We start from the raw sequence: 23,625 nt of genomic DNA on the forward strand, positions 1-23,625 counted from the left end.
ACAAAATGATGTTCCAGTAATTTTATTATACCTTTTGATAAATAAAATTACTGGAAAACATAAGTATCCCCATTACTACGCATCATCCTATACATTGGTCACAGTTTAAATATATGTAGCACTAGTTCTCCTTTCTTCATAAATTGATACACAATATATCAGAAGTGCATCCAAAATGGCCTACCACAAAGGGGGTTAACACAAAATATACTTTTGTACACAAAATACACAAAAGAGTAACTCAAACAGTGGGTCATCGCTTCCTGCCATTCATTTCTCACACAAATGGGCATGACTTGTTTCAATCGGTTGTTGTTGAAGTGTTTCACTGGAATTTCAAAGGTCATTTAAATAATTATAACTGCAACTAGTTATATTCCTCTCGTTTGTTGCGTCCTGAAAAAGTCGGAATTAGAGAGGTCTAGCAACATTTCGAGCGATGTCCACAACGTGTCAATCTGATTCCACTTTGCTAGTTGCGCTTTTGGCCGTCTTTTCTAAGACATTATATATCTTTTATTTCTATAAGGGTAAAGTTACCACTTAAATGGATCCCATGCTTCAATTCTTAGCCATAGCATGATAGCATGTTCAGGATAGTGTGTGGATGGTAACAGATCTTAAGTTCATGAAATCTTAACATTGTCCTGGACAATGTCCGCGTGGGCCGTGGTATTTGGTTCCATGATCCAAATAAATTCAGTAATTTTTACTCGCCAAACTGCAAAACAAGCAACCGCGCATTTAATATATCAATTTGAACTAATGCATTATCTAGCGTGCACACTGTTTTTGCTAAATGGAACAGCGAGTGTCCGTGAGTTGAAAGTTCAAGGTTCAATGATAAGTATAGATTGGTATTCGCGAATTCGCGATCTCCAAACATGTTGTTTTGAAATAGCTTCTACTGGTATATTAAGACTTAAGGTGCTTTAGATTTTTAAACTAACTACCATAAAAGGGGACGGGAGCTGCTGATTTTACTGAAGATATGGCGTTTCCGATTGCATTATAGCAAATCGCAATTTGAGCTCTTAAAATTGATGTTATAACTCAAACGTCTCAAACTGTGTTGGCGAAAATATTGTGTCTTCATAATTCATGCTCAAATTCTGGTGTTTCGCTTGACAGAGAAATAAGATTCAAGGTTATTGACCTGTGTTTACGATTAGTTATGAAGCTTTGTGGTTAACCAATACTTCTTTTATCGATGTTTAAAACATAACCTGGTGGAAGTGTTATCTTTTACATTTGTGGTTTATTGTGTTAGATGTCCCAGAATGACTTCTGAATATCGATAAAGACCTCAGTTCGGTGTTGAAATTACTGTTATTGAATGTTTTAAGTTAGTGGACTATTTTTTTATTGTGAGTCGAATGGTGAAGTAAAGCCTGAAATGGAGAAATAAATTATGATCAATGCACGTGCCTCCACTGTTGTTAAATCTCTGTCTAGGAGTTGAATTATTATGACGATCATATTACAGACAATGTTTGTAAAATATCAACATAAAGGTCATCGCGTCACTGTCTAGACAATATATCTTATACTTCGCATAATATTATAAGTTTTGTTACTAGGTAAGTATACTATCTTCTTCGACAATTCTTGACAAACGACTTTGCCACTCCAAAAGCCATTTGCTGCCTCAGTAGTGTTCTGTTCATACATTTAGACTGTCATGAAGTTACTAACAGCCAACTTCAGACAAGCAAAGCTACTTACAAGAATATAAGGATGTGCCTAAAGAAATCGTGATCGACTTAATCCACCCATCACGACTTACCGCTTCATACGCTGGAATTAAAAGAACCGTGACCATACACTGGATATTTGACCGCAACGAATAGTAAGTAATAGTAAGCAGAAATTATACCCATTGTATTTGTACCAACTATTGTTATTAAACATACCATTGTATTTAGTAGTTAAAAGATTAAACAACGTTGAGTAGTTTTCCATTGAAGAAATTGTAATCCCTTTTGTAGTCTGATATCCTGGTACAATTCGCGCCAAACTTTTTGGTAGTATCTAACTTTCGAGCGTATACACAAGAGGACCATACCACTTAGATACGTCATCCGACCCACTGGTTTCTAGAAATGGCTTCTGCACAGTGTCAGCCAAGTAATCTCTACGTTTTTTACGAACTAAAACAGGTACACAGAGTTTCACCCCATAGGAAAATAAAATCTTCAGCATCACCAAAGTAGAAAAAATCGCGACCATTTTTATGAGCAAAACTTATAGGCGCGTACGCACGTACGAACACGAACATAGCGAACACAAACACCGGACCCGAACATTTGGTTCGTACGTATGGACGGCATATTCGAACACGAACGCAAACCTAGTTCGAGTCGAGTTCGCGAACAACAGTCGTGAACTCTATCTTAGTAGCCATGACGGCGCCGTTGGAAGTGGTCGATTGTGAAGTTATTAAAGCGCTTCGAACATCGTCCATACAGAACACACTACAAGGATCGCCGCGAACATGTTTGACGAACAGAGTGTTCGATGTTCGATAGTGGTACGCACGTGCGAACCAAGTTGTTGCATATCATGTAACGCAACAAATTTGTTCGTACGTGCGTACGCGGCTTATAGTTTTTGGTGGAATACAATTAGAAAGTGTTATTTGGAATCCGTAAATTAACTAATGCGTATGCCTGTAAGTGACTTAAACATTCTTGTAGCGTCAGCAACGAAATGACTTAAACTTGTTCACGACAGACGCCAGTTGTACCAAGTACCAAGTGTGTTTTCCGTACATTTGTGAGTGAGTCACAAATACCTGTGGTTTTGGCGGAAGTCTGGCGGTTATGTAGGTACTTAAGTGTTATCATTAAACATGGCTCCCTAGGTATTTGTTGAAATTTCATAATATTACCAAGATGACGAATCACGCAATTTTTCTTGATTCGTGTGGATGACATCTGTAATGGTTGTATGAAAACTGTTTATGAGAAAATCAGTGACACTAATACGATAATTAATTGTACAAATAAATATATTCAAGTCACACACTATTGTGAGGACAATTTTGGTAACTCATAGGTAAATAGGTAAGTACATATGCTTCAATTTTATTTTTATTTTTATAATCTATTTCTACAATGTACACACTATACATATATACAAACTTAAACTACATATCTTTATACAAAACTAAAAATAAAATACTATATACAAAATATACAAGCTGTTGATTTGCATCCGTGCCATATTCAAGGAGGTAATTATGCTAATGATTCTCGACCCAAATCAATAAAAAAAATGGTACGTAATTTTTTTTCTTTAATTTTTTTTCCGAATTCCGTAAATGTCATCTAGCCCTTATTTAAACTCGGCGCGTATGTTATTGGCGTTAAAACCGTGCTGCACCCTCACACAAACGCAAACACAAAGCATACGCAACGATCACTCATAAATTTCATTCATAAAATTGGATTACTTCGGAAATACCACGACATTACAATGACAAAAAAAGCAGTGCATATTAGTTATTTCCCATCTACTGTAATTCCAATTGATTATTTACGTATTGTATGTCCTCCTCCTGAACTATGGCACAAATGCAAATCAACACCTTGTATATAAACATAAAACATAAAATATAAAAGAGCATCGATCAGGCGTCGAAGTATTCCTCCGCATCACTGTCCTCCGGAAACGTGCCCAGAAGACTGGCTGCATTGCCACGTTGAATGGCAATGCTAATTCTTTGTCCGAAGAATAAGCCAGCCCTCTGGTCACGCGAAGCGTCGACAAGCCTTTTCGCGATGTCCTTATAAAGTAACCGCGAACTCGGGCCCCACGGTCCGAGCGTTTCGACCCCAAACGGCTCAAAAGTATAGTTCCCAATAATATGCTTATGTTGTGTGTTGCTAACCACGATGTGTGATTTGAAAGAAAATATGCAGGTTATTTTATAGAGATAAATAATATCTCTTCTAAAAAAATACAGGTTGAATGAGGTCATCGTTACTTATAAAGGACAATGCTATTCTTTGTATGGAAGTTGGGCTCAAGAGTTGCCCACAGTAACTGCATAGTGTATTATGTTCCATAGGCTTATAATTAGGTCCCAGACCAAAATATTTCGAAATCTATCCCAGGAGTCCTGAGAAAAACTGGTTTGACTCTTATTCAATATTACGAAAAATATGCTTACGAACTCTTAACTATTCCACTTTTATTGCCTTAATTGAAATGCATTATAATATTAATCGACAAATACGAGGTATTGAACGAGATTTTTTTTTACCGACTTCAAAAAATGGAGGAGTTTCTCAGTTCGTTTGTATTCTTTTTACGTAAGTACGTGCATAACACCGTCGTTTACCAACCGATTTTAACAATAATTTTATTGTTTGAAAGGATTTACTTTCCAAATGGTTCCTTTGTTATTCGGTCCAGGGTCTGGTGATAGAAACCTTAAAACAATAGGGAACTCTCGGAAATTGTAAGCACATATCGAATAAAAACTTGTCATTCGGGTATATGTCTCCGACACCACAAAACAGTGGAGGTTAAGGCCTGACCTGACGATGGAGACGACAGTGAGACGAGGGAACTCCTCAACGGTATCTATTTACTACCTCGTGTTCGAGCTTATTTTATTCGTCTTGATAAGATTTTTCCATTGCCATTACGGATATTAATTGCATGACGCTACACGAACTTAGGACTGATTGTGGTAGATAGAGACTGAAAAGCAAGAGAAACAGCAATTACCTTTAAACGTCTATTTCTGTTTTTTTATCCTGTTAACAGTGAAAGAAACCACTAACTATCTGAATGTTATTTCAAGAAAAGAGGTTGTTAGGTTTGTGGCTGCTTAAAACGGCTTGCTAACAATGGCTGGCTAACATTAGAATCGGGTTTTCTCGGGACCTCTGGGACCGATTTCAAAAATATTTGGATTCCGACTTAAGAGTGAAGTAAAGAACCTATTTTAACCATTCCCACTACTGGGCAAATTGCTTGGGCTTTATAAAGTGACTGTTCAAGTTGAACATTAGGACCGGTTTTTCTCGGGACCTCTAGGACCGATTTCCAAAATATTTGGATTTCGTATTAACAGAGAAGTAAAGAACCTATTCTAACCATTCCCACTTCTGGGCAAATGGCTTGGGCTTTATAAAGTGACTGTTCAAGTTTGACATTAGAACCAGTTTTTCTCGGGACCTCTGGCACCGATTTCAAAAATATTTGGTTTCCGTATTAACAGTGAAGTAAAGAACCTATTCTAACCATTCCCACTACTGGGCAAATGGCTTGGGCTTCATAAAGTGACTGTTCAAGTTTAACATTAGAACCGGTTTTTCTCGGGACCTCTGGCACCGATTTCCAAAATATTTGGATTTCGTGTAAACAGTGCAGTAAAGAACCTATTTCGACCACTTTCACTACTGGGCAAATGGCTCAGGCTTTGTTAAGTGACTATCTATGAAGAACATTTGAACCGGTTTTTTTCGGGACCTCTGGGACCGATTTCAAAAATATTTGGATTTCGTGTTCAGAGTGCACTATGGAACCAGCTGGAACTACTCCCACTGCTGGGCAAACTTTGAGCCCAGACCCTGGCATTGTCCTTTCAGCAAAATTAATAGCTACAGCAATATTTTCCAATGAATAACAGACAGCCATTCAGACGGAGCTACTTTCATAATTTATTGCAATATTAGCAACAATAGCTCAAAAATCGCAACTCTATTTATAAACATGTTCTTCTCTATAGACATTTTCACGAAATATCATTTCATCATACACCCAAAGACGGAAAGTTGATCTCGAACTAGGTGCTAACTGAGAGCATTTTACAACATAATTATGGTTCATTAACACTAATTGTGAGCTTACAAATTGCTTCGAGTTTCTAGATAGACAGCTCAGATGGTTTCATCCGATTAACATGTGAAGACAAGATGAATTACTGTGAAAGCATCATGTCGAACTTTCTTTCTTTTTACTGGGGATAGCTGGAGAAATTACGTAGCATTATTTTCGAGATATTATGTTAGGTTCTCGTAGCCTTTTGTTTGTTAATTAAATCTTTTAAGCAAAATTATTATTGTTTCTACTCATTTACATGGAATTTAGTAATACGTTTGAATTATGAAAAAGCTTCAACCTATTTTTGGCCAACTGACTAAGGAGCTCCATTTTTTTTCCTGTTGTGCAATTTAAGCACGCGTTGCACTACTAGTGATAGATACCATATGGTAATGGCCTGTAAGTGGTATATTTAAAACATATTATTTGTAATTTTTATATGTAATATAATACTATAAGGAACTATAAGGAAGACTTATCTGTGTAGGTACGCATAAGATGTGGCAAATGTATACCTAAAAAAGCAGTCATTTTAACGAACCTACCATTTTCCATCCATCTTTTTCTTAGCGAGTCGATGACGATCAGACTTGGCCACTGAAACAAATACTGAAATACTGGGCCACTAAAGTATTTTAGTGACCCAGTATTTCCATCCATCTACAACACGACAGATTAATATCAGATAAACAGCAAGTCAACTTGCTTTCCAATCCTTATTAGTTTGCTTGTTAAAGCAAGAACAGCATGTTTACTGACAGAACTGGTCTAAGCAACCGGTCGGCCATCGGTAACTAGTCACGTTGGGCGATCTGAGGGTTAATCGGTAATTTAGTTTTATTATCAACTTTTAATAAACACTATAAACGCGAAAGTATATGTGAATGTCTGCTTTGATGGTCGATGTTTTTTCCTAGCCATAGATTTTTTTTTATTTGTTATTTCTTCCTCCTGCCCTGTTCCCAATTTTATTTGGGGGGGGGTTTTATTTATTATTTGAGGTAAAATAAGGTAAAGCCTATAATGCCTGCTGGGAAAAGGTATCCTCATCTTGCCTCCACACATCCCAATTCTTTGATTGAGCCCATAAGTCTCATAAAGTCCCTAAGTCGTATCAGTTTATAGAGTTTCATGTATGCGAAGGTTTTTAATAATATACTAACAAAGTAACAAATAGCTAAAATATAATTTAAGACTCTAGTGAAATAAACTGAAAAAGTAAGTAAATTTAAACTAGGTACAGTTGATGCAATACAGAACAGTGTAGACAGGTGTAGACCGATGAAACGAACAACCAATTAGTTACGTTTTTAATATTCATGATGGTATTATTAGTACCACTGTGTATCGTGATACATTTGACCTTAACATTTAAAAGGTGTTGATACAAGGAGCAAAAACCTACAGTTTCAGATGATTTGAAATATGCAGATTAAAATGTTGTAGGTATGTAATAGTTCAATGAATTTATTCTTCACGCAAAATTAAGTTCTTGTCACGAAGGATCTTCCTTTTCTTTTCCGCGAATAATGAAACCACTTGGAGAGGCCTTGTCCAGCAGTGGACTGCGATAGGCTGATGATGATGAAGGATGAAACCTACTCTGAAACATATGCATTCATTATTGGTACTGTTTTGCCACCGAACAAGTTATGTAGAAAATTAAATAATAATTAAAAAAACTGTTGTATATCAACAATAAGTACGATCAAAAATTACAACTATTCGAGTCGAAATAGATAAGGTATACTTTCACCCTACCACAAATCTAGACTCCAGGCTGGTATGTGAAACCCTCAAGAATACTTAATTAAAATGCCCAGGTAATTCAGTAATAGCGCGCAATCACTAATGAGATATTTTAATGGGGTAGGTAACAATTTTAATTAAAATTATATTGGGTTCAATATCTAAGGTGAACGAAACACCAAACCGGTTTGCAATAAATAAATAAAAAGTCACCTTGAAAATATTCAAGTTGGATCTGATATATATTCATGATGTTTCGGAGAACTGATAATCAGGCAGACTGAATTATTTTATATAGATTGATATCTTTTAATTTAATTTTGAAAAGATAGTTTCCTATGATAAGTAATACGATTCTTAGTAAAAAGATGACTTGGGTGCAGGGTTGAGTAATTGTCAGCAAATTATTTGGATGCATCATACGTTGTCTGATCTAATTTGCATGTATAAAATGTAATAGGTATGTTGTTGCTTTATCCTCTCTTCAACGAGAGTGAATCGTAAAAATCTCTGACACTAACTATAGGGAAGTTCACATAGGTCATATTTATGTCGTAAAAGTCCGGTCAATCTGCCTCGAGCCAATGAGCGAGCGTAGTCGTAAATGTTCTAGCCTCCTCTGTATGACAAACTTATGACTATATAATATGTACGCCAGTCAAAGCAATCAACTTACCCAATAGAAGAAAGTCATGAAAGCCTAGTGCCCGATAACATAGCTATGCCCTAATCATAATTTGCCAAGTCTTTTCCCAACTATGGGAGTTGGCTTTCAGTTTCATCTGATGCAACTGTCTACCAGAATGTCATTAACATGGGCTTTCTATCTTTCTGGCCCCTTAAACCCAAACACCTGGACGATAAGACGACTTATCATACTTTTTGGATTTTGACAACCTGTAACGGCTCGCCTGCCAAAGATGTTCAAATTATTGCCAGGACCAAAAAAAACTTCCCTGCCCATGAGTCATTTGTGATATACACCAATTGTTTAACTATTGTGTCTGCATCATGGACAGCGAAGTGGTTACAGTTTCTTCCGAAACTTATTATGTATTTGGTACATAGATTTTTGTCCATACACGAACCGACTGTGCCAAGTGTTGCCTAACCCTATGATCGATCGTCCGTGCGGCTAATCGTTAACCCCCAATCCCCTTACTCTTAACCTGTAAATAAACACAGTTTCAGTCACGAAAACAATTAAGAATTAGGTTTAAAGCTCGTTAATGTTAACTAGCAGTTTATATTTAAACTCAGTAGTTTGTAGGCAACGTTAGTAGTAGTTTTACTATAGCGATAACCTAGTTCGTTCTGATTGCAAATGGACGTGTGTTGGGAGCTAGGAACGGAATAGTTAAAAAAACGCCTGGTGTAGATAATGAGGAAAGGAACTGAATTCCTTATTGTGTAAAACACTTATCCTAATGAGGAGGACAGTTCTAGTTTAATTTCGAATAATACCGTTATTTTTGGATTTTTGGAAGAACGTTCATGCATGACAGGAGACACGCGCCGTGCACCGATAATATGTTAGTGAGGTGTGTCATTTCAGCTTAGATTATCTATATTTAAATATTCATTTATCCATTAGATGCATACAACATTAAAAATAATTGCAGCACAATTCTACAAACACGTACAATCTAAGCAACTTAAGTTAATGACTTGAACAAATCAAGCGATGAACACACAAAGACTTCTGTTTAACTATTAAATCATCGGTTAACTATTAATAATCGTTTATTGCCTTGTAAATATCTTGGTTGTCTATAGAAGAATTTTCCTTGTCAGCCTTTTAAGGTGCATAATGTGCATTTTTATGGTCTTGCACTTGAGTAAATTATTGCCTATTCTTACGACTGCTAAGACAGTCTTAAGTTCCGGTTGTGGTATTTTTTTATCATTGATTTCTGATTGCACATTATGTTGTCATGTTTTACTCGGCGACTCTATCAGTTCTATGCATGCGTACCCAAGCTTATGGGTAAAAAGACAATCTGTAGGTACATTTTAACACACAAATAAGGCACCCGCTTATGTGATAATTTTTTTAGGTATGTAGGGCTCTATGGCAGACCATTCATATAAAATCACTGCTACCTAAGTGACTAGTTGTCTAATAGATAATTCAATGTAATGCTATTTGTGTACAACACTTTACACACTATGTTTAATAACGAAATCTTAAAGTACTATTAACGTCGTGTAAGTAGTACCTAGTACTTTAAGATTTCATAGGCAGGCCATCTGAACATACAACTCAATCCAGGAGCAGTAAGTATGCCATTATCTAACTAAACTGTTATGTGTGTGATACAGATAGGTAATCCAGGGCTGCGGGTTGTTCGAAAGAGATACCGCGGCCCTGGTACATAAAAGGCCTATGACGGAACACGACGGTTTTTAGTCAGTAAGAGTCTGACACTCCCTCACCGCTGCTAACCCACAGTGGGAGGGGTCATTTGATGATTTTTGACGTCGTTAAAAAAAAAAAAAGATAGTTAATCCAGAAGCAGTAAATAAACCATTATCTAAACATGACACATAGAGGGCCCGTGAAACCAGTTGAACATCTTTCCCGCCGCAAACCGCTCTGTGACCGCATCTATGACGTAGAGCTACCAGGCTACTACGCCATCACCTATGTAGTACAGTGACGTCATCGCAGTGGGGATTCCTGTTCAATGAGTCTGGCTATAAATTGATTTACCTAGCTCTGTATCAAAATAAACAATACGTAGCTACAGGGGATTGTAATTGCAAAATTATTTTACATTTCAAATTAAAACTTACATTGCATTCTTAGCATAAAACACAGCTTCATTAAATCATCATCTGCCTAGCCTTTTCAAAACTATGTTGAGGTCTGTTACCAGTAGGTAAAACTTTATATGGATACCTACTTACTCTATCTCTGACTAAAGAGGTAAATCTCTGGGTCTACAGATTCGATTTTGGAAATGCTTTCAACAATACAAAGCTACTTTTTTGGCTGCCTTTTTATGGATAGTAGTCACTAAGTACCCCTCGGTACGCTAATGAACCCTCGAAAAAGGACCTCGAAAGCTAGGAAGTAGGTACCTAATACTTTTCCAGTTTTAACCAGATCAAGTACCTAACTTACTAATCCTTTACTAGTTTAGCCAGATCATCAAGTCTGTCTCGACGCATTCATAATCCTAATCAAAATTCATAAGCCCACACTACAAGGTCGGAATGATCATGCCAAAAAAATGCTCTTCAATTGGAGATGGCACCAGCTAGTCTAGGCTAGTAGTGTTTTGTATGAGTTTTTAATGGGTCATTAATTAACTCATTTGTTAGATAAATGTTTGTGCTCGTAAATTACTTCGAAACATGTCGAAGAATTGTAATGGGCGATGTTAAAAGGTAGGTAGGTACCGTACCTATAGATATTTGTCTATGTTAAGAAAATGTGATTACTTGAGAGATATTAAGAGGTCAAATCTTATAAAGAATGTATCTAAAAAATTTTATAGGCAAAGTCATTTTCAGGCACAAGAATCGTAAATTAAAATAAAGGACAGCTGAAAACAACCTTTGTTTTAAGTAGGTAGGTATGTAAAACTGCATTTATATACCTAGTTATTGCAATCCTTTTCTCATATTTTAAATAAGTAAAATATCGATGAATAGTTTCCCTTCAATTCAATGTGATGATACGCGTACGCCACCTGGCGGCGAGTAGCGTAACGAAGCCTCTAGAAAAACCTGGCTGCTGTCAGTAAGGCCATCTAGTATGCAGTGGAAAAACTTATATTTATCACAAGATTTTTTTTGTATTGGCTTCTTAATAGGTCTATAATTCCAAAGGGTATTAGAAAAAAGAAAATTATTTGAGGCTAAAATAAGAAGTCATTAACGTATTTTTTTAAAGCTTTGTTGTGTAAACAAACCTCAGGAATCCCTTAACTAAACAGTAAAGTTTGTAAGTTTACATCTCACACAATTTACTTTAGCAAAGTTTTTGTCAACGTTGTAATTTCAGCAATAAACACCTACACATACATCCGCTGCGCAGTTTAGGAGTACCACGGTCCCTCCAATTTTTTAATTCCACTCCACACTTTGAACCGGGTCCGTCGAGCCAAACGCATCAGCGCGCCAGTCACCGACTGTCGAGCGCGCTTCACGAACGCGCGTCCCGCGTACTTTCAAATTTCGAACGCGATCGAACATAGACACGATAATTTTGTGTTTTTTCTCAATTCGACCTTTTTTCTGCTTGATTTATTTTTAAACGAGTCTTTTGGGACAGTGATAGTGTTTAGTGAGGTGCTTTCTTTTTTATTTTGAAATAAAATTGTTTATTTTGAAAATGTTTGCGGATTTGTTTTGCTGCGTTATCGGCTAGATAACCGGACAGAATACTTTTTTGGTAAGTTTAAATTATTTTTCTTACATGTAAAGACTTTAAAAATTTTCATTTCACTTTAAGTTACGTAAAATATTTTACTTTGTAACTTATCGCTTGAAGTTTAACGATAAAGTAAAGAGAATAGATAACGGCATTACTATTTATTGTAATAACTTCACTTGATGGTTTAATTAGGTAATGAGAATTGCATAACAGAACCTTTTACTGTAAGTTTCATTAAATAATCACCACTTATTAAATATGAGCAGGTATTAAGTCAATATAAGAAATGATCTTTTACTAATTATAGGTATGTAATTAGTTAACACAATATGCGCTAACTTAAACGTTTCTCCTCTTATGAAGAAATAACTTTAAAAAGGTTTTTTTTTGTTTTAAAGCATTTAGTTAACCATGAAATTGCTTCCAAAAAATACTAAGTAATTTAATTTAATTAACACCAATCACTGAATCTATCTTGCTCCAATAAACATTGTTTTTGTTTTTTGAAATAAGTAATCCTATTGCTTTCGACATCACTTACAAAGACACGAACTTTATTTTTTCAGTTTAAACAATTTTAACTAAAAATATATTGATAATTAAAATCTATTACACAGAGGGACTATCAACAAAAAATATTTCAAAAAGATCTTCCATTATGATATTCAAATAAGATCAACTTCAATTAAGTATTATAAACTGCACCCATTTGTGATACAATCTGACGATACAGGATATCTACACATAAAGGGTTAATAAATTCATATTTTATTGCACTACTTCCAGTAGAAATACAAATTGCATACAAATAGCGGATCAGATAAAAACCTCATTTTTACATTACAACATGCAAATATAAACTCTTTATCTTTCTCATATTTAAATAACTGGAATCATGCTTAAAACGTTGATTTCAATTTGTTTATAAATGTGAGCAAAAAATGTATTGGTATCAGTCATAAAGATAATTAAAGTACTAAAAATTATCAACTTTAAACTTGGTCAATATTTAAAACTTGCAAATCGAATTTCAACCTTTTCCTTGTCAAGTAAAATAAAACAGACACGCTCATAAAAAAGATGCAATTAAAAGTGCATCCGAACTTATCTCACAGAAAACAAAATCCAAAATTTTCCAATGTTAACAAATTATACAATACCAAAACAAACCCAGTCCTATTTATCGATAACATTCTTTAAAAAGTTAACGTTCAAAAGCATCGATAACACAATGAGCCGACATTTCTTCTGTACAGGGCAGCACTAGTTATCTCCGCCTTGACCTCTTGACTGATAAAAGAACTAACAGTTCCGTGGCACGGGGTACACGCCAAAATAACTGTTTTATATTGTTTGAAAAGGAAATAAAGGAAGAAAATATTTGACACTAGTTCTCAGCGGTTGTTTCGCCCGTGTATTAGGTATTATACTGCGAATCCAGATAAAAAGTAGCCTATAGCCTTTTTCGATAAATGCGCTTTCTAAGGCTGAAATAATTTGTAAGTCGGTGCCGTTGTTCTCGAGATTCAAGCGTTTATAAAAACGAACTGTTCAGCAGTAAAATAAGTATAGATATGGAGTGGTATATAGTGGAGCTTTCACTGCAAAAATCTGTCTTTGATCCCTTCAAAGCTAATTGTAGGAAGTATCTTAAAGTTCTAGTGTTGTTGCTGAAACAAGAACTCCACTTCTGGCGTAGTGGGATAAATGAACTAGATGCTATGCTCATACTTTTGACTGTCCATAAACTTTTAAGGAGTCATGAAAATCCTTTGAACACTGATGCATGTCAGAGCTATCCGACAAAGAATTTATTAGCTTCCCACGACTGACACCATTGGATCAATCACATATTCCACCACATAATTAGTATAAACGAGTAGGAATATAGCCTATATTTTCAAACAAATGATTTAATAAAAAAATAAAATATAAAAGAATTTAATATCAACGACCAATTTCAGAGTAATAATCGAAATACCTATGTATGAACATACAAACCCCAAAATCAGTCATTAAATGACCCGTGAACTCCAACTAAGAGTTACTTACGTAATATCGTCAAATGCACTATAAAGACATAAAACTTAATGTTTAAAAGATCGTAAAACATTATCATCATGTTCCCGAGTTGGTTGCATCATTGTAGCCGAAACTCGACTCTGAATTTGCGCAGTAATTTTTTTAGGTCTTTTTAATTAGTATTTACGTAAAGACTAATCTAATGAACAAATTAAGCAAAACAAAAATTACACTTCTCGTTTGTATTGTAGGAAATATTTTTTCCCACCCAGTTTTACATGCTTCGTCATTTATAAAATAGTTACCTCATACGTCATATTAAAATAGTTTAACATCAGACACTTCTTAAACTAAGAAAGTATAGGTTTGTTAATAAGCTTCTTCATATTATAACGCTCAGCTATAGGTACCTTTTTATTATAATTTGTTCGTATGTTTGTTTCCTTGATCGAGCCTGATCTGAGAACTACTCATCCGAATTCAAAAGTTTCTTCAGCGTGAATGCTTATTTTTCGAAAAGTAGTTCGCACGTTAATCTGGTGAATAATTTAAACGTTGCAATTGCAATTACCAGTGCAACAAAATGGCATCGCCAACACATGTCATGTGCCTTACTACAAAATAATCAGTTGCATTGACTCTCACTACTTGAGCAGATAAGTAAATATCGTCCGTCAATCCATCACGAAGGAAAATTAATTACAGTTCAAGAGCATTCATGACTTAATTATATCTATTATGTAGTTATTCGTTTTATTAATTTTGTTATCGGAACACTGTTGTGTTTCGTGCAAAAACCACTGGAGAGAATCTAGTTAAACGTCTTCGAAAGAAAGAGGAGATTGAAAATTATACTGTTATTTTTTTGGAAAACAAATATCAAGTCGTTGTAATAAGCTCCTCTTTTCGAGGCTCATTTGTTTGACACTTATTGAACTATAATATGTATATCTACTAGATTCCACCTGCGGTTTCACCCGCGTCCCGAGATAACTGCTTCACCTAGCCGGATGGTGACAAAAACTATCCTATGTGCTTCTCTCGGGTCTAGGCTACCTCCCCTTTAATTCTCAGCTTTATCGTTCCTGTCGTGCATGCGTGATGGCTTGACCAAGGGATATAGAGGTTAATTTTGAATTATTTAGACATCATTTCAGAACCTCAATAAAGTCTAGTAATCTTAAATATAAGGCCACATAGGTAGCAAAAGTTAACTCCCATACTACACTTCCCAATACAAAACAATAAAATCGCGGAAGTAGCAACAAGTTTTTATGCCTTATTGTTTTATAGAACAAATAACACGAGAACCGTGAATTCCACTTTTACTAAGGAAACGTTTTCGATTATGAAATGCTTATCGCACGTGACTTCTGAACTATTTGGTTTTTGCGGCAGTACACTTATCTACACTAAAGTAATGAAGAGGAACCAATTTTTTGTTTGTTTGCTTGTTTGTACCCTGAAGGCTCCGAAACTAATAAACCGTTTTGAAAAATTCTTTTACTGTTAGAAAGTTACACTATTCCTGAGTAAAATGGGCTATATTTTATCTCGGTACTGGCAGTAGTTTCCACGGGACGCGGGTGAAACCGCGGGAAGTCTGCTAGTTAATAATACTTTGTGTAGCCGACTCAGTTGCTTAACTAATTGTACTGATAATGGTAGGCGTTTGTTTAGATTATAAGAAGAGGACAGTTTCGAAGAAAAAGAGTTGGATATAGTTGTTATAACTTTTTTATTACAGACTAAGATTGACGAGAATGTAAACACAGGACCTAAGAATTTATTAGAAAAGAATAGCGACAGAATAAATGAAAATAAAGCTATTCCACTGGTAATTTATGAATTTAAGACATGGCAGTCATGTAAGCATGATATTGTCATCTATTTGATCATCTGAAGTAAATATACAACTTCGCCAACCAGGGCTAACAAAACAAGAAAGAAATACCAAACACGGTGATGAAAAATATTCTCTCAAAACACGCGCTCGAATAAAACACGAAGGAAATGATCACGAGGAAATCCACGCGTTATTTGTAAATTCATATCCATTGTACTGACTCTTAGTTGATACAGTTTGTAAACTATAGTAACAATAAGACAAAAAGCATTTTAAAACTATTACTTGCTAGGTAAAACTGATGAAATCTTTCAAACAAATGCAATTATAAACCGCAATTATATTAAAAACACCGCTGTATTGACCAATACGAATGTTAAGAATACACAGGCTGTAATAAGTAATAAAACAGGAGATCAAGAAGGCGCTATTAATTGCAACAATATATTTGAACAACATTTGAACAAGTACGCAATAATCTACCGACTCCTTATACCAAGTTATATAAGACTGCTTGTAATTCAACTGATCCTAACTTCTCGTATGTCATAAAGCTTGCATGTAACTCAAGCATCGACCTAATTAGTGTTAATTTCATCGTCTGAGCTGATAATGTGTCAAGTGTGATCGCAGTGGCATTTAAAGTACCAGTAACGTCAGTTGTTACATGGTAAACTGTTGGTACTTGATTAAATATTGCTGGTTTTATCGTTCTTGGTATTTAATGTTTAACGTAATCAGCTTGTATTGTACTCGTCCAGGTGTTTCTTGAGTTTGTGGGGCTTTATGCCCATAACACGTTGTTCATGTGGCTATAGACACATATTTTAAATTGAGTCCAGTATTTTCAACGTTATTGGGTAACTTCATCTTCTAATATTTAGTTTCTAAAAGACATTCTTTTTCTAAAGTAGAACAGACAGATATGTCTAGAAGATTAGCTAGTTTATTTACAGCATGCTAATCAACGGAAATAAATAGCTATTCACACACTCAAATAAACAAATAAGAAGAACAACAATGCAATGTTAATTTATTTTTACAACACAAACAAAATCGATGTATCAATTGTTGAATGAGCAAGAAACAAACACTAGACTAGACACATCAGTAAAAAATAATACTTCTATATGAATGGCGATTGGCTACGGCAAAGTTAAATGACCCAAAATACACCGTCTGGGTCAAGACCCTGTTATATTTAGAACCAAAGGCTTGTCTGATGAATCTGCATAATCCTGAGCGACTTAAACTAAACCAGTTTTACTTGATGACTACTTACAACCTAATTAACCTCTATTTGATGAAGTCGGTTATAAAATTACGTTTATAGACCATCTTTGCCCACACAACGTCTATGTTAAGCCAAGAATATTTGGATGAGATGAACCGAAGGAGGATTTATGATGACTTTTAAACAATCTCTCAAATCTTGTATTGAATGGAAGTACTAGCAATAACGTCATCTAAGTATGTATGGTTTTATATTCTTCAATAGTACAATAGAGTTACGATGCTACGCCATATTTGATTGTATAAGACGGCAGCCATTGTAAATGCCAATGCAATTCGATTCGGTTGCTATAATTACTTTTACTTTATCGGATTTTACGTTTTGTTTATTGATTTAATCGGTACTTACATGATTTTAATTGGGAATGTCATGTTATAATTCTCTATTTTAAAAACGCCGTCTTATGTATAGTATACCTTGCAATTATTCTAGTGTTCTAGTGTTTTGTACCCCAAATGTTTGTTCGTTCTCTTGTCTTGTGTGTTTCAAACATTTAATTTACTTAATTAAGACTTTAATAAAAATATCATTCTCACATTTCGCAACACATCAAGCATAAAAAAATAAAAAATAATTAACTTTCTCACAGATTTGCGGTTCTTACGAAAGAGCATTGTCTGTTTGTCTTAACACTTTAATCTCTTGAACGGCGTTTCACGGAAGCTGCGGTTTATCATGTGGAACTTTTATGGGTCGTGTTACGGTCTTCTGTTTAGCTGGTTCATTATTTGCAGTTCTAACATTATTAGTATTCTCGTTAGCATTATCATTTGTTATTGTATCATCTTCCTGTATTTATTTTTGTACGATTTCACTTCTATCAGTTGTAGCTAGCTTTCATTTTATTTTTATTTATTTATAATACTTTTTGCACAATCAGTACAATGGCGGACTTAACGCCTTAGGCGTTTTCTCCCAGTCTACCTTTGGGTGGTGGGGAAATAGCAGTGTCTACCTTTCAAACTCATAATAGAAACTTTATCATTATCTTTACTTTATTTTATTATTAGGTGAGTGCACTATGGTCTTCTTAATGCCAATTTAAGTAATTGCTTCTTCCTCTAATTTGGGCAATCACCTTCCAACCATACTTATAGTGGTCTTAACAAAAAAACAAATAGAGGCAATGACAAAGAAATTTTGGGGGAGACGTAACAATCAATTGAGTTAGGAGTATGGTACCTCCTGTCAATGGGGCGATGAACTTGACAGATGCTTCCAAAGGGGAGGTTGATGAGTTTATTTCGGAATTGATTGACACTTATACTGCTTATTGCGTTTGGAACGGTGCTTATTTATGAGGGTATAAAATATTAGGGAGTGTGTCTTTAAGGATATTTATGAAAGGATTGATCACATCGCATTTTGTGACAAGACAGATGCAAAGATATTGAAAATCCAAAATAATCAAAGTAGAATGTCAATTTCCTTGCAATTCATTAATGGATGCCGTAAATCAAATGACTGCTGAGTTCTACTGACATACATAAAGTTCATACTATTGCAAATCATTGTCATTAGTCTAACAATTATCCTGGAAAGTGATGATTATGCGGTAAAACCCGAGCTGCAGTAACTGGTTCAGCGGTTTCTGACGTTACCGCAGAAGTAATCAGAAAATATGAAATACCTAATGGAAAATGTAATGCAAATACTAAGTTTATTTCCCCAGTAGGTAACAGTAATGAAAATTGGCAGAAAGCTATAATGCACAAGATTTAAATATGGTTACTGTCGAAGAGCTAATATTGAATCAAATAGAATTTGAAATATGAATGAAAATGATGCATTTAAACGCCAAATTCCAATTTATTTTCTGGCTTACCGTTGGGTATAGAAATTCTGTTAAGACAATAGATAAGCAGGCCAGTACACTGCCAACTGAAGACTATGAGCGTTCACGGTGACATATTACCTTTTGTTTTGAAAAGTCATCAACAATCGGGTAAATGTGGAATTCCCACAATAGCTTGAAAAATGACCGTCTTTGTTTTGAGACAGTTTCCAACGTTATACAATGATTCATTGCTCAAGAGCACCTGTCTGCAAGAATTAACTTGGAAGTTATTACAGAAGACGTGCAGGAAATGTATGTGCATTAAATACGTCTTTATTATCATTGTTTTGTGTAGAAAGTTCAGGATTGTTCTATTCTTCTACGTGGCTCGTAGGCAATTTGTCGTTGTCATGGAAGCTCTTATTTATTACAAAACGGTAACCAACAGCTACTGTGTGAAATAAAACTTAAGTATAATATCGGGCTTTAACTAACTCCGTTTCATCAATGAAGCCATTTCGCTCCTCTACAACTTCGAAATCATAATAAACTCCATAGTCTTATCTTTCCTTAACTTAATTAGAATCAACTACCTCTATAACAAGTTAATCTCCAGGCAGTTTCTACTTTAATTACGTATCCTCCTATGCAAAATATTCTATACTTAATCAAGTGTCAGATCTTAGTAAATGCATCTGACCCCAGGGTGCTAAGATCCCGCTATATCTAAGACATTTCTATGCCTTAATCTGTATATACGATCATAGATTTACTTATCTACCGTCAAGATTGTTAGCCATTTGTATTCAATGATCAAATAGATAGCTTTGATTCATCTGTACGATTATAATTTAGCTTTCCTTACGATTGTAGCAATGAGTTCGTGTAATAAATAATAATGCTGTTTAACGTCCATCAGCCGCGTCTTTAATTTGGAGCTCCCTTTTGAGTGCACTTGTGTGCAGGGACGGACTTGACAGCTATTTCTTTAGAAAAGTAATTTTCTTTAAGCTTCTATTATTTTTAATGTCATAAAAGTTAATTTCGTTTCAAAACTTTTCGTTTTGTTACTTACTTTTTAGGTTCTTTTTATGAAAATAATTCTAAAAGTCACGTGTTTTATTTTGTAAGTTACAACTACTGTCTGGATTTTATAAAAAAAAACATAACTTATAATGAAGGTGTGAATATAAAACAACATTACGTCTAATTAGATAACTAATTAGCACAAAAATGTCACCATTATCCTTTGCAATGGCATTTTAACGATTGTATTTATCACAAAACTTAATGGTGACAACTTAGCATAATTGCTTCGGCATTTTGTACCTTTGACTTTCGAGCTCACACCTTTAAGCCTTGTGTTTATCTTAAGTAGTTATTTTAAACTAACTGTTGTTTTCTCACTTGTAAGTAGAACTTACAACGGTGTTATAATAATGTGAGTGTGCTAAAATTATTCTACAGAATACTGTTTACAAGTGTCTCCAAAGACTAAACCTTAAGAATATTTTTAAACCAATTTCTATTATTAAACCAGTATGTTAAAGGCAGCAAGAAATATTTTGTCTAGTGCTTATTTACCAACAATAATGAAGCAAATGAGATTATTAATCTGTTTGTTTGCGTTTCCTAATAAAAGTCATGGATGCCATGTACCTACACCTAAGCGTTATTTAAACTACCTATTTAAAAATGTTGGTACTTGTAAATATTTTGCCCTTTTACCAGAACATTATATTTCTGTATTTCTTGCAATCTTAATAGAATGTAATGTAGGAAATATTTTCATAATCATATTGTTTTAATAATACACTTGATACAGAAATGAATGATTATTTTCATATTTTAAAGGACGAGACAATCACAATAAAATATGTTTACGTCAATATTTATATCAGTTATCCTTTTCTTTGAAGAATATTATGACGTCTCTTGTTAAAGAAAGTTATCTCGAACAAGGATATGTTTTTAAAGCCACACTTAGGCCTACTTTACAACGTTGACAAAGATTGTAATCGTGGTAAATAAAGATTATGACAATGCTTTTGTGTTTGATTAAGCAAATATTCGTTGTTCTGTTTATCTTGAATAGAAGAGTTTTATTTATGTACTCGAGAATATAATTAGACTTCTTTCACCCGACTATTCTGGAAAGAACTTTAGGTTTTTAGGGACGGTTATATAGAATACAAACTTATTTAAAATGTCTCCGAAAGATTGTTTCCGAGTTTTTTGTGAAGCATCAGTTTTTTTCATCATTTTCATAAAAATATTCCTTAAATTATTTATAAAAAATACGCTGTCGATTCTCAATTTTCATATTCGGTACCTAATTAAAAGAATGCACCCACTGTCTCCCTCCTAACTCTGTCCCTGCATCACCATTTACTATATATATTTTTCATTCCAACAAGAGTTTTTTTTTTACGTAAAAGTTCCATCGCTCTGTATCACTAACTTAAAAAGTAGCCTTGCACCTTCCTCACTCCGTCCCTGCATCTTACATCTTTATACACAGTAATGGTTTGCTCAGCTGCATCACCGTCACAGACGCCATCAAATAATGGCTTTAGTTCGACTTATTGATTTATCGGCGCCATGGGAAGATCGTTTGTCTTAATGTCAGTGCAGCCTTGGGTTTGAAACAAGGATTTGAGCGGTTGATGGCATTTGAAAGGTACGTACTTGTATAGTGCAAACAAAATTGTGGGAATAATACCTTTACCTAAAGCCTTATATAAAATATAAAATATAACACAACACCGGCTGTCAAGGAGCTGTCAAGGACATCAATATATATAATAAATAAATATTAATTTGAACCGCAAAACCTAGACTTATGCCGCAAATTGCTGCAGGAAAGCTCAGCAATGAGAACACAAAAGTGAAATGTAAATAAATAAATCACCAAGAACAAGGTGATTACAAGAATAACGGCATAGTGCTCCAACCTGTCATTCCTGTCATCTGCAATTAATTTTGCATAAAAAAATTTCAATTTCATCCAGTTATTCATATTTATATCCACGGATCTCTAAAAATATTCAACAGCTGCGCCACGATGCACGGCGCAGCGCGGCGGCGCCTCCGGTGGCGTCCTGATGCGTCACCAGTGACACCAGGTGTCAAAAATGACTCTCAGTTTTTCTGTGTTTTATTAATTTATGTTTATTTCTAATTTAATAGAGTAAGTTTACTGTTTTTTTTACATGTTATGTAGTGACGCATGTAGTGATGGTGGAAGTCAGCCTGCCACATCGCTGGAAGGATCAGTGAGATGCCCCCACTGCCCACAAGCACGTTTTTTTAAAGGTGAACGGGGTTTGAAGGTGCACTGCGGCAAGGTTCATAAACCTCACGGTGTGCCTTCGGCCCCCGTATCCTTGCCTAGTACCCCATCTAATCCTGATCCCACCCCCATTTGGCAACAGCTATGTAAATTGAAAAATTCCATACCCGTTTTAAAAAGAGTTCCTCGAGGCGCGAGACCATCCGTGGCAGCGTGTTTGGCACGATGCGTCTCTCTCGTCGTCCGAGAGAACTCTGAACGTGCTTGGGAGCGGTTACTTACCTTTCCCTATAAGATACTACATGTCCAAAAAAATTTGGCCTCCAAAAAAACCCTAACAGCCCAAGTTAAAGAGAACTGTAATAGTCCTTCTACTTCGTTTGACCCAAAATTTACAGCACAGTTTTCCCACAAAGGACTCTTGCATCATGTAGAGTCAAAATTAGGGGAAGGTGACATAAGGGGTGCCGCTAGAATTCTTTTCAGTAGTGATGTGGTTGCGCCGTGCTCTCCAGAGACTGTTGCAGCTCTGGAGAGTAAACACCCGGCAGCATCGGATGACCTCTCCTTCCCCGACCCTCCTGCCCCAGAATCAGATAATCTATCAATTACAGCTAACCAATTGTGCGCTGCTGTCGGCTCCTTCCGGAGCGGCTCTGCCGGTGGCCTCGACGGCTTGACGCCGCAGCACCTTAAGGATCTGACGTGCTCAAGCGCCGGGGAAGCTGGTGAGTCGCTTTTGAAGGAGCTGACAGCCCTTATTAACCTAATGCTCTCCGGCAATGTGAACGGAGCCGTCATCGACGTTTTGTATGGTGCCAATTTATGTGCCCTGCGTAAAAAAGATGGCGGCATCCGTCCCATTGCCGTGGGATGCACATATCGCCGTATCGCAGCCAAGTTTGGCTGTGCCTACTACAAAGAAACCCTGGCCGCCAAATTTCAGCCCTTACAACTAGGTTTTGGCTCGAAAGGGGGTTGTGAGGCTGCGGTACACGCCCTTTCCACGTACGTAAATAGCGGGAAAGGCGAGGTCATCCTTAAGGTTGACATTAGGAACGCCTTTAACTCCGTAAATAGAGATACCTTGTTGACGGAAGTTAAAAATGAAATTCCAAAATTATATAAATTTCTTTGGCAGTGTTATAGACATTCAACTAAATTACTCTATAAAGACCAAGTTCTAGATTCGGCCGTCGGATGTCAACAAGGTGATCCTCTGGGGCCTGCCATTTTCAGCTTAGCTATTAACCCTATCATTCGACAGCTAAATTCTAAATTTAATGTGTGGTACCTCGATGATGGGATCCTAGGAGGCGACGCAGATACTGTAGCTGACGACTTTAGATTATTAATACAAAAATTCGACTCGATTGGCTTACAACTAAATTTATCAAAATGTGAAATCTTCATCCCTGATAAC

The 23,625-nt window shown here is 35.6% G+C and overlaps 1 protein-coding gene and 1 long non-coding RNA gene across 3 annotated transcripts in view; both read left to right on the top strand.

The window, feature by feature from the left end:
• Positions 1-23,625, top strand: part of LOC124638200 (phospholipid phosphatase 3-like) — a 98,659-nt gene that overhangs the window by 6,089 nt on the left and 68,945 nt on the right. The window contains exon 1 of one of the 2 annotated variants that reach the window (XM_047175099.1): positions 11,710-11,989. The exons of the other annotated variant lie outside the window; for it this stretch is intronic. The gene's annotated coding sequence lies outside the window, so the exon portion shown is untranslated. Of the gene's footprint in view, positions 1-11,709; positions 11,990-23,625 lie in introns of those variants that run through there. 2 annotated transcript variants of the gene reach the window in all.
• On the top strand, positions 21,683-22,100 carry LOC124638201. Its single transcript, XR_006985344.1, has 2 exons — positions 21,683-21,831; positions 21,965-22,100. It is a non-coding gene; the product is annotated as an uncharacterized LOC124638201 (long non-coding RNA).

This window comes from Helicoverpa zea, chromosome 17 (assembly GCF_022581195.2).
Source record: "Helicoverpa zea isolate HzStark_Cry1AcR chromosome 17, ilHelZeax1.1, whole genome shotgun sequence".
NCBI classification, from domain to species: domain Eukaryota; kingdom Metazoa; phylum Arthropoda; class Insecta; order Lepidoptera; family Noctuidae; genus Helicoverpa; species Helicoverpa zea.